The following is a 13,057-nucleotide window of genomic DNA, read 5'->3' on the forward strand; positions in this document are numbered from 1 at the left end:
CAGAGAACGTTATTGAATCACGTTCTTTTTCTTCTTTTTTTGGGGGGTTTTATTTCTTACGCTCCATAAACTATGTATGTTGTGCCAAAAACCGACTGTTGGTCGATATTGAGCACCATGTGCTCAATTGTAGTCTAACTTTGTATCAGTAACATTATCCCCATGTTTATTCCTCAGAAGGATCCGTTCGCTTACTTCAGTTTCTATACTTCACCTTATAGCTTTACTTTAAAGCTGTTCTTCTCGGAACTTGATGCTTGTGACATCGTCACAGAAATGTTGCGCAAAAAGCTTCGTTCGTCACATGATTTTCAAGAGCCGACGATTAGTGATTCGCTTAAAGTAATACGCTTTAAATTTGATCGTTTTGTGTTTTACTGCATCTATACATTCGTAATCGGAATGTATCCGCATTGAGGATGAGCTATAAAACGGTGCAATTTACAACACTCTTCGCTTGCAAAAGTCACACCAAAGAAGGTCTTTCTACACGGCAAACAAGAAGATTATGAATCGTTCTTCAAAGTTATAGGTCTCTGGAGGGATTTTCACTAGAGACTTTGGTAGCTGTAAAGTTCCCGCTGCTTCATGAAAAGTTTTTTTTAGTGTAAAGCTGAGGTCGCTTCTTCCTCAGCAAAACGCTGATACACCGCTTTAATGCTCTGGCAGCGTTTCATACTCGTACAGTTACCTCAAACTGATGTCTTTTAATCTCGCTACCACACTGTAAGTGGTTTGAAGTGGAACCGTGGATGAGTTGTCTTTCGAGACCATTATCCATCCCCTTTCCTTGTCATGATCGACAATCATTTGTTTGAAGCCAATGCCCACGCATCGGGCCTTCAATCAGACCCTTCTTTAGATTATCCATAAACCAATTAGTCCCACGCAATGCAAAACATGTGTGTTTCTTTCCGCACGCGTGCTTGTGCCTTGTTTGCCGGCCCAACTCTTCTCAGTCTCCGATGCCGATTGAACCCTTATCACGGGAATGGATTGATCTAGAAACAAACAAAAAAAACCACACTCGATCAATCTCGAAACCCTTGCCCACAGCACGTGTCTGTTCGCTTTTTTGGTTGTCAAATGCAGAATGTATTTAAAGTTTTGAGCATGAAAACCCACATGAACATGAGTTTTTTAAGGATTTATGAGCGATTTGAAACAAAATAAAAATCTTATCCAAGAATGATGAGAACCAAGACACAAACACACACCAGAAGTAAGCAATTCGAGATCGAATATTAATCTCATTTTGGGAAACGAACCAAAAGGGACAACCATTCTAGTTAGTAAAAGAAAATCGGTTTTTGGTTAAAATCTCACTGGAAGTGGATCGATTCCTCCGAGAGTACGCAGAACTTCATTGAACTAGAAAAATCAAATCCCAAAAAACAAAAATGGACTTCCTCTGTCGTCAATCATTAAAATGCTGTTTCATAAAATCAAGGTTTTCAAATCCTTATTAAACCCCCAAAAACATGCATATTCACAACCTCACTCTTTCATGGCCATTTCCCTTTCATGGCTATTCTTCGGAATCTGAAACGGTCCTCACCATGACGTAGTAACTCCATTAATTCGACTTCATTCCTAACCACATAGTTTGTGGTTTTGTCCTAGTGTTATCCATGCTGGCCATTAATTATTCCTTCCCAAAATCACCTCTAGGATGGAACTGGCATGGAAGGTAGTTGTCGTGGTTTAGAAATCAGTTTAAATGTTGTCGTTGAAACTTTTCACTTTTCCTGGGAACTGTTACCACAAAAATGGTTATTGTACTATAATCGGATCCACCGACATTCAAACGACACAGGATTCATGTTGTTGATGTTTTGTAGATGAAGTGTTTTAAATACAAAAAAAGAAAACGAAGAAAGAGTTGAATAGAGAGAGAGAGACACAATACAAAAACAACTTCTTTTTTTACTCCTCACTGATGAAGTGATGTTTTGTTTTTTTTTCTTATCAGTGTGGAATATTGTTTACACACTAAAACCCACCCGATCTCGAACACCCTTCATCGCACGTTGACGGTGGATGCACAATTATTCAAACCAAATGTCACCGAATGGCAGCAGGAAAGGCGCAAAAGGGACAAAAACGCAGCCAACCATTAAAGATAACGATGGACGTTTATTGTGTTTTACGTTGTTTTCCACTCAGCTGACTGACTTGCCCAGCAGCACAAGGATGAGGGTCAGTGGAACCAAAAAACCTAACTCAGAATGGATAACAAAAAAAATTCAATTCTCAACCGATTCAACTTGCCGTCGGAGGAAGTGTGTCCCTCTTATGTGATATCCTTTCCCCGTAGCTGTGTAGGAGATCCTTTTACACATCGATGAACGTGAAGTTGCTGCAAGAACAAACACTACTACATCCGGCACAGTGCCGATCGACTTTTATCGTGCCACAATTTATCCACCGGTGTCGATTGTGGATCTTTCCGTGCGGCCGGATCCGGGTCGGCTTGTTTATCTTGCTTGGTGCTACGAAAGCGATTTCCAAAATTTTTGGGACACGGGCATTCCTGTCGTTAATCTTGCGGTAAAGTCATCGATTCTGGGCAACCCGCACTTAGAGCGGATGGACACCGGTTAGTTTTGGCAAACAAAACGGATGTCGTCTTCTTCGGTCGCTTTTCTTTGTCCGGCAAGGTGTAGCTTGGGATGGACGAATTTACTTACGGAACTTAGGCAAATGTGTGTGGCCAATTCGCACGAGCTACAACCGAACGGACCAGGCTGGTGCTTCGCTAGAACAAGTATCAAACTACCATAACCGAAAGTTTGTGCAGCATTTTATTGTACGACCAAAGTTGGACTGTATCTAGCGAATGGGATGTAATTGAAATAAATTGAGCTATGGTGTGGAAGGTGTGGTTTTTTTTTAGTTTGGCAGCTTTGTTTTCCTTTGCTCTAGTAACGAGCCAGAAGGAAAAGTTTGGCTCGCACTGAAAACAATTATGAGGAAGTCCAAATTGCAATGCTGAAATCCGATTAGGGTAAAAGTGTATTTGCTGAAAATGATGCTGCTATTATGAATGGTTCTCATGATTGTGAAAGGACGCTTTATAGGTAGCCAATCAAGCGGAAGGACTATTTAACGTCTGTCATGTTAACGTGAAAATGGTTTATTGTTCAGCAGCAGACAAATTAAATATCATTCATTCATATGACCTGTCGTTCAAATATGTGTAAAATTTCAAAAACATGAATTTGTAATTTAAAATACAAAACTATGTTATCGATCCTTTTTATCTTTTTTAATTCCAAATACCAAACATAACAACTTCACCAGAATGAAGTGGAGCCATGATTGAATGAACATTTTGGTTCATATTCAAATAGAATGGGTTCTGTGGATGCAAAGTTTTGATTTCGGGTTTACGATCATCTGGAATGAAGTTTCAAAAAAAAGCAAAAGAAAAACCGAATGACTATGCAAATCTTGAGATCAAATCACAACACAGCACAGGACCGACTACCATACACAAAACTCATCTGGCTTGCTTTTGATTCACTGCATTTGCATTCTAACGAAGCTATGATGGAATGGGAGCAGATAAAACTTTATTCCCAAAAACAAAAAAGGTACAAAAAGAATTTAAAAAACACACACACCACAGAAGACACTACTGTTTCGTACAAAGCTTTGTTGATGTTTTATCTTCGAAAAAAGTATAAATTTGTTCAGTAATTGCATACTTTAGGGCTGATTTTGCGATGCAGCTATTAAAATGATGAATTTGGATAAGAAGTCGCCTAAATGTATGCAATTTATGACTACTTTTAAGTACTATTAGTCCTCTTTTTTTAAGAAAGCTCCTTTACAAGAAAAGAAAGTAAAATTTATATTCCGATCCTTTCACAAACCCGTTTCTTTATCTTTCAAAACCAGTTTTTTTCCTTAAACACCCCTTAAAGAATCTTCCACTTGATGGGTTTAGAAACGATTTGACAATGCAACACTAACCACAATGCCATTAGCAAACGGATTGCACCACCAGCTTTTGGTCATGCTTTTGCAAAAGTTGGTTCCCATTGCAACGATACATTTGCATCAAATTACACGTCTTCCAGCGGGCTGCCAGCATGAGCGAGCCACCGTTGGCAAGGATATAATTGCAACATTAATAATGGAAAACTGCAAGGCCATCCCTGTCGCCGTCTTCCCTTCCTCCCAAATACGCCCGCCAGCACGATCGGTCGTAAAATTGTTCGCGATAAGAGCAAAACAGCTCTCCCATCTTCTTTATGTTTTTTCGTGACAAATAATAGTTACCACACGGGGTTTGCATGGTTGGCCGGAACAGCCGGAACGGCCGGACCGAGCCATCCCCAAAGGTGGGAATAATGGTTTTTGCCATTGCGGCACCGGAATCCTGCCGGAAGACGGCCGCGTAACAAGTGTTACTGCATTCTGTTTGCTGCGTGGCATGGCACAAATCCCAATTGTTTAGCGAGTGTGGTTGTGATCTGTCGGAAAATTGCATTCTTTTGCAACCCACACAGGTTGTACTGGCGGGAGTGAAAAAACATCTACTGCAGCTGGTGGGTGCGGTTTCCAACAAGCTTCCATATTTCCGTGTCCCGTGTCCGTCCTACGTGCACCCAAGCACGGTTGTGTCCTTGATTTTGAAAACCCACTCGTAACATGCTGATCTTAGTGTGGTTGCAGTGCACAGAGAACGCTGTAAAATAAATCTGTTTTGGGTGGATGATAAAAAGTAGATGGATACGGTATCCTGGTGTCCACGGAAACACAAGTCGTTTGAACCGTTCCAACTCATTACAGCACAGAGAAATGCTACCTTATTTTTATCCGTGGACGGTAAGATAAATAGCAGAGATTAAAAGTTTCTCGTGTGCGATGCAGAGAAAAAAAAACAGTGAAGATAAAAATAATTTCCACACAACATGCCACTCAAATCACCTGTTTGGGAGATGTGCCTTATTTGTAGTTTTTTTTTTCTTTTATAAGACATCTTTGCGGACTGCTTTAAGCCGCTTAGACATCTTATTAAAACAGCCATTTTACGCTAGTGAAACACATATATGGATTAGTGCTGTTAGCTTAACCACTCGCATGAGCTTTTGTTTGCGCGAGTAGTTGTAACGGTACGCAGTAAAATAACTACCAAAACACAATGTAGCGTATGTGAAGTCTAGCGTTTGCAGCTTATAATGAAGGTGTTGGAGCTGTAAAACATACTCCATTGTGTTTACGCTCTTCCGAAACAGCGAGATAAGCTTACCCGGCATTACCTGTGTGCGTCCTGAGAGTTTTGGATCCCCCCAACCCCCTTTTTGCTGTAAATAGTACAACAAATTATAAATTCATTGTACGTAAACCGTGTGTCAATGATTGCGGTTTGTTAGCGCTTGCTTTATACCGCGATATGCTGGCGTCCCCCCCTGAGGGCACGTGCTTTCATGATCTTCACATTTTGGGAGCAACATGCGTGCCCGTCACATTATTCAATTCTTACACATACACACACACACCGACCATGGGTAGGGTGAACCTTTCATTCTCTTAAATCCATCGTATCCGCCAGCGAATCTGGAAGGCGAACAACAAAACGGGTGGGCACGCATTGTGGCTCAAAGTTCATTACCATCACCTACAAACTCCACACATGCTTTGTGCAATTTTGCGTGTTTCGTGCGTACGTGAAAGTATTGCTTAAGAACATACCTCGAAGGATGTCGCAGGACGCCCAGCCCAGGATGTGAAGCGAAACACAAATGAAGCACAAAGCCGGTGCGACAATGTAAAGCTATTGGGCTTATGTTTTTTTTAAGGATTTAAGACTAATGGGAAGCTATTTTTTTTTTGCTTCCATGAAACAAATACCTATTAAAAAAACAATATTGTAGCATAACATTTGAATTTGTAGTTGAATAATAATAATGATCAAAAGAGAGTTCATGGAATAAAAAATATTCCCATTGCACACCTTCACTAGCCGTGAAGCAATCACAATCAGTGATGATTTATTTGTTCTCATTTGTATTATTTTTCACCTCATCACTCACGTTTGCTACTGATGCAAAATTTCACAGCGCAAAATAACGAACCGGGAATGCTGGAAATATGTGTTTTTTTTTTTTTGTTTCATGCAAAAATATTTTCCCTTTGTCTGGTAGGGAAATAATAACGAATGCGACAAAACAAAACAAAAAACACGGAAACTCTCCGGCACAGTTTCTGAGCAAACGAACTGAATCGTGGAAGGCAACGATCCAATTAAAATATTCATCATCACACAACCAGACCAAGAGGCTGTTTTCTAGGAAACCGGTAGCTATTAGCATTATTAGGAAAAAACAACCCCCAGCTAAAGAAACACGAACGAACGCAATCTGTGCCAAACACGTAAACACTGTCGGCTAATTGTCGGAAAAGTGTGTGTAGATCCAGAAGAAAAAGAGAATCGCCGTGTTTTGGCTAATGCAAATTAAAAAAATAAATGATAAAGGTGAAGAACATTTCAAAGAATTTCTTACCAATGCAAACTACTAACCATCCTCTAATGCAAATGTTTAGTACTACTAAGATAGAAGGCGTTTACTATACTTAAGAACCAGTTTTAATCTTCATGCTCATTGTTAGTAATTAATTCATCTTCTATGAAGTAAGTTCCACCCATTACCAACAATGTGACAATTCTAGTTATTGCCATTGCTACTGCAGTACTAATTTCACAGTTTGCAATGTGCACTGAAATTACTAAGTACTTCTGATCTACCATGTTACTAAGCTTGTTCCCAAAAACCCGGAAAACTCTCTCTCCGCCCGGCTGCTTTCATTCGTTTGTAGCTTAATTTAACGCCAGCGGCAACTTTTCATACGCATACGCTGGCAAATGAATTGGACCACACTTGTACGGGTGAAATTAAATTACAAACTTTGTCCCGCAGCGAATGCATCAGCACGACGAACACGGAGGAAATTTGCAATCTTACAAACTTTGATTGTCGTACGTAGCAAGCAAATGAGGTTTGTTTGGATGGTTTGACGTATTTGTAACTAAGCTAAACAGAATTCTCGAGTTGTTTTCTTTTACCGAAATTAAAATATGGAAACATTCTTACCCGTTACCCCGTCGCTAAACGCTTAGCAATTGATGCGTTTGCGAACGCGATTCAGAAATTTTTTGCGAAATTCCATATAAAAAATGCGAAAAGTCGCTATATGTGTATTTTCAGCTAGATTTATAAACGGATGTATTTTAATGCGAATTGGTTGAAATAAGTTTCTTTTCAAACAAACAACGCTTTGAGTGGAAAAAATAGTAAAAAAAAGAAGAAAATAAAAAATTTTAAAAGGCTAGGCTTTAGCCTTACCTTTTTTTGGGAAATTTAGTAAATTTTTAAAAATTGATTTATTTTGATGTGAAATGGTTAAAATACGTTTTTCCCCCCAAATAATGCTGAAAATAAACAAAGAATAAAAAACAATAAACAAATTTGAAAAAATCTATAAGTTTGTCAATTTACTAAGGCTGATTTTTGCACAAAATTTTGCCTATAACTCGGTCGGTATCCAACGGATCGCCAATCTTTAACCTGTGGTCGATAGATAGCACCAATGGCTACATTTTCTTCTTGGACAGCCATGCCCTCAGATGTCTGTGGCAGTAGTTATTCGAGGAACCAAGTTCCTTACCCTGTTTGAGAAAATGTAAAATTTTCCTCATTTTTGCTCTAAATTTTGCCCATAACTCGGTCGGTATCCAACGGATCGCCAATCTTTAACCTGTGGTCGATAGATGGCACCAATGGCTACATTTTCTTCTTGGACAGCCATGCCCTCAGATGTCTGTGCCAGAAGTTATTCGAGGAACCAAGTTCCTTACCCTGTTTGAGAAAATGTAAAATTTTCCTTATTTTTGCTCCAAATTTTGCCTATAACTCGGTCGGTATCCAACAGATCGCCAATCTTTAACCTGTGCTCGATAGATGGCACCAATGCTCATTTTTCACCAATGTAGCAAAATTTATAAATGTGATATATTTTGATGGGAATTTGTTGCAATAAGTTTCTTTTCACTTAAATAATGCTTTAAATTAAAAAAAAGAATAAAAAATCAGAAAAAAAATTTTTTAAAAAATTTCAACTTGAAAATTTCATAAGGCTTACCCCTTACGATTTTTTTGGGAAATTTTGCAAAAAAAATTAAATTGTTTTATTTTAATGCCAATGGGTTGCAATGAGTTTCTTTTCACTCAAATAATGCTTGAAATAAAAAAAAAGTGAAAAATAATAAAAAAAATAAAAAAATAAAAAAAGAAATGAAAATTTTCCTCATTTTTGCACCAACTTTTGCCTATAACTCGGTCGGTATCCAACGGATCGCCAATCTTTAACCTGTGGTCGATAGATGGCACCAATGGCTACATTTTCTTCTTGGACAGCCATGCCCTCAGATGTCTGTGCCAGAAGTTATTCGAGGAACCAAGTTCCTTACCCTGTTTGAGAAAATGTAAAATTTTCCTCATTTTTCACCAATGTAGCAAAATTTAAAATGTGATATATTTTGATGGGAATTGGTTGCAATAAGTTTCTTTTCACTTAAATAGTGCTTTAAATTAAAAAAAGAAAAAAAATCAGAAAAAAAAATTAAAAAAAATTTCAACTCGAAAATTTCATAAGGCTTACCCCTTACGAATTTTTTGGGAAATTTTGCAAAAAAAATTAAATTGTTTTATTTTAATGCCAATGGGTTGCAATGAGTTTCTTTTCACTCAAATAATGCTTGAAATAAAAAAAAGAGTGAAAAATAATAAAAAAATAAAAAAATTTAAAAAAAAAATGAAAATTTTCCTTATTTTTGCTCCAAATTTTGCCTATAACTCGGTCGGTATCCAACGGATCGCCAATCTTTAACCTGTGGTCGATAGATGGCACCAATGGCTACATTTTCTTCTTGGACAGCCATGCCCTCAGATGTCTGTGCCAGAAGTTATTCGAGGAACCAAGTTCCTTACCCTGTTTGAGAAAATGTAAAATTTTTCTCATTTTTGCTCCAAATTTTGCCTTTAACTCGGTCGGTATCCAACGGATCGCCAATCTTTAACCTGTGGTCGATAGATGGCACCAATGGCTACATTTTCTTCTTGGACAGCCATGCCCTCAGATGTCTGTGCCAGAAGTTATTCGAGGAACCAAGTTCCTTACCCTGTTTGAGAAAATGTAAAATTTTCCTCATTTTTCACCAATGTAGCAAAATTTAAAATGTGATATATTTTGATGGGAATTGGTTGCAATAAGTTTCTTTTCACTTAAATAGTGCTTTAAATTAAAAAAAAGAATAAAAAATCAGAAAAAATTTTTTTTAAAAAATTTCAACTCGAAAATTTCATAAGGCTTACCCCTTACGATTTTTTTGGGATATTTTGCAAAAAAAATTAAATTGTTTTATTTTAATGCCAATGGGTTGCAATGAGTTTCTTTTCACTCAAATAATGCTTGAAATAAAAAAAAGAGTGAAAAATAATAAAAAAATAAAAAAATTGAAAAAAAAAATGAAAATTTTCCTTATTTTTGCTCCAAATTTTGCCTATAACTCGGTCGGTATCCAACGGATCGCCAATCTTTAACCTGTGGTCGATAGATGGCACCAATGGCTACATTTTCTTCTTGGACAGCCATGCCCTCAGATGTCTGTGCCAGAAGTTATTCGAGGAACCAAGTTCCTTACCCTGTTTGAGAAAATGTAAAATTTTCCTCATTTTTGCTCCAAATTTTGCCTATAACTCGGTCGGTATCCAACGGATCGCCAATCTTTAACCTGTGGTCGATAGATGGCACCAATGGCTACATTTTCTTCTTGGACAGCCATGCCGTCAGATGTCTGTGCCAGAAGTTATTCGAGGAACCAAGTTCCTTACCCTGTTTGAGAAAATGTAAAATTTTTCTCATTTTTGCTCCAAATTTTGCCTTTAACTCGGTCGGTATCCAACGGATCGCCAATCTTTAACCTGTGGTCGATAGATGGCACCAATGGCTACATTTTCTTCTTGGACAGCCATGCCCTCAGATGTCTGTGGCAGTAGTTATTCGAGGAACCAAGTTCCTTACCCTGTTTGAGAAAATGTAAAATTTTCCTCATTTTTGCTCTAAATTTTGCCCATAACTCGGTCGGTATCCAACGGATCGCCAATCTTTAACCTGTGGTCGATAGATGGCACCAATGGCTACATTTTCTTCTTGGACAGCCATGCCCTCAGATGTCTGTGCCAGAAGTTATTCGAGGAACCAAGTTCCTTACCCTGTTTGAGAAAATGTAAAATTTTCCTTATTTTTGCTCCAAATTTTGCCTATAACTCGGTCGGTATCCAACAGATCGCCAATCTTTAACCTGTGCTCGATAGATGGCACCAATGGCTACATTTTCTTCTTGGACAGCCATGCCGTCAGATGTCTGTGCCAGAAGTTATTCGAGGAACAAAGTTCCTTACGCTGTTTGAGAAAATGTAAAATTTTCCTCATTTTTGCTCCAAATTTTGCCTATATCTCGGTCGGTATCCAACGGATCGCCAATCTTTAACCTGTGGTCGATAGATGGCATCAATGGCTACATTTTCTTCTTGGACGGCAATGCCCTCAGATGTCCGTGCCAGAAGTTATTCGAGGAACCAAGTTCCTTACCCTGTTTGAGAAAATGTAAAATTTTCCTCATTTTTCACCAATGTAGCAAAAATTTTAAATGTGATATATTTTGATGGGAATTGGTTGCAATACGTTTCTTTTCACTTAAATAGTGTTTTAAATTAAAAAAAGAATAAAAAATCAGAAAAAAAATTTTTAAAAAAATTTCAACTCGAAAATTTCATAAGGCTTACCCCTTACGATTTTTTTGGGAAATTTTGCAAAAAAAATTAAATTGTTTTATTTTAATGCCAATGGGTTGCAACGAGTTTCTTTTCACTCAAATAATGCTTGAAATAAAAAAAAGAGTGAAAAATAATAAAAAAATAAAAAAAATCAAAAAAAAATGAAAATTTTCCTCATTTTTGCACCAACTTTTGCCTATAACTCGGTCGGTATCCAACGGATCGCCAATCTTTAACCTGTGGTCGATAGATGGCACCAATGGCTACATTTTCTTCTTGGACGGCCATGCCCTCAGATGTCTGTGCCAGAAGTTATTCGAGGAACCAAGTTCCTTACCCTGTTTGAGAAAATGTAAAATTTTCCTCATTTTTCACCAATGTAGCAAAATTTATAAATGTGATATATTTTAATGGGAATTTGTTGCAATAAGTTTCTTTACACTTAAATAGTGCTTTAAATTAAAAAAAAGAATAAAAAATCAGAAAAAAAATTTTTAAAAATTTTCAACTCGAAAATTTCATAAGGCATACCCCTTACGTTTTTTTTGGGAAATTTTGCAAAAAAAATTAAATTGTTTTATTTTAATGCCAATGGGTTGCAATGAGTTTCTTTTCACTCAAATAATGCTTGAAATAAAAAAAAGAGTGAAAAATAATAAAAAAATAAAAAAAATCAAAAAAAAAATGAAAAATTTCCTCATTTTTGCACCAACTTTTGCCTATAACTCGGTCGGTATCCAACAGATCGCCAATCTTTAACCTGTGGTCGATAGATGGCACCAATGGCTACATTTTCTTCTTGGACAGCCATGCCGTCAGATGTCTGTGCCAGAAGTTATTCGAGGAACCAAGTTCCATACCCTGTTTGAGAAAATGTAAAATTTTCCTCATTTTTTAGCAATGTAGCAAAAATTTAAAATGTGATATATTTTGATGGGAATTTGTTGCAATAAGTTTCTTTTCACTTAAATAGTGCTTTAAATTAAAAAAAGAATAAAAAATCAGAAAAAATTTTTAAAAAAAATTTCAACTCGAAAATTTCATAAGGCTTACCCCTTACGATTTTTTTGGGAAATTTTGCAAAAAAAATTAAATTGTTTTATTTTAATGCCAATGGGTTGCAATGAGTTTCTTTTCACTCAAATAATGCTTGAAATAAAAAAAAGAGTGAAAAATAATAAAAAAATAAAAAAATTCAAAAAAAAAATGAAAATTTTCCTCATTTTTGCACCAACTTTTGCCTATAACTCGGTCGGTATCCAACAGATCGCCAATCTTTAACCTGTGGTCGATAGATGGCACCAATGGCTACATTTTCTTCTTGGACAGCCATGCCGTCAGATGTCTGTGCCAGAAGTTATTCGAGGAACCAAGTTCCATACCCTGTTTGAGAAAATGTAAAATTTTCCTCATTTTTGCTCCAAATTTTGCCTATAACTCGGTCGGTATCCAACGGATCGCCAATCTTTAACCTGTGGTCGATAGATGGCATCAATGGCTACATTTTCTTCTTGGACAGCCATGCCCTCAGATGTCTGTGCCAGAAGTTATTCGAGGAACCAAGTTCCTTACCCTGTTTGAGAAAATGTAAAATTTTTCTCATTTTTGCTCCAAATTTTGCCTTTAACTCGGTCGGTATCCAACGGATCGCCAATCTTTAACCTGTGGTCGATAGATGGCACCAATGGCTACATTTTCTTCTTGGACAGCCATGCTCTCAGATGTCTGTGCCAGAAGTTATTCGAGGAACCAAGTTCCTTACCCTGTTTGAGAAAATGTAAAATTTTCCTCATTTTTCACCAATGTAGCAAAATTTAAAATGTGATATATTTTGATGGGAATTGGTTGCAATAAGTTTCTTTTCACTTAAATAGTGCTTTAAATTAAAAAAAAGAATAAAAAATCAGAAAAAATTTTTTTTAAAAAATTTCAACTCGAAAATTTCATAAGGCTTACCCCTTACGATTTTTTTGGGATATTTTGCAAAAAAAATTAAATTGTTTTATTTTAATGCCAATGGGTTGCAATGAGTTTCTTTTCACTCAAATAATGCTTGAAATAAAAAAAAGAGTGAAAAATAATAAAAAAATAAAAAAATTGAAAAAAAAAATGAAAATTTTCCTTATTTTTGCTCCAAATTTTGCCTATAACTCGGTCGGTATCCAACGGATCGCCAATCTTTAACCTGTGGTCGATAGATGGCACCAATG

General features: G+C 37.0%; 1 long non-coding RNA gene across 1 annotated transcript in view; it reads left to right on the top strand.

Moving 5' to 3' along the window:
• LOC125765206 (uncharacterized) overlaps window positions 1-13,057 on the top strand; it is a 361,639-nt gene that overhangs the window by 263,480 nt on the left and 85,102 nt on the right. The gene's annotated exons all lie outside the window — the stretch shown is intronic.

Source organism: Anopheles funestus, chromosome 2RL (assembly GCF_943734845.2).
Source record: "Anopheles funestus chromosome 2RL, idAnoFuneDA-416_04, whole genome shotgun sequence".
In the NCBI taxonomy this organism is placed as follows: domain Eukaryota; kingdom Metazoa; phylum Arthropoda; class Insecta; order Diptera; family Culicidae; genus Anopheles; species Anopheles funestus.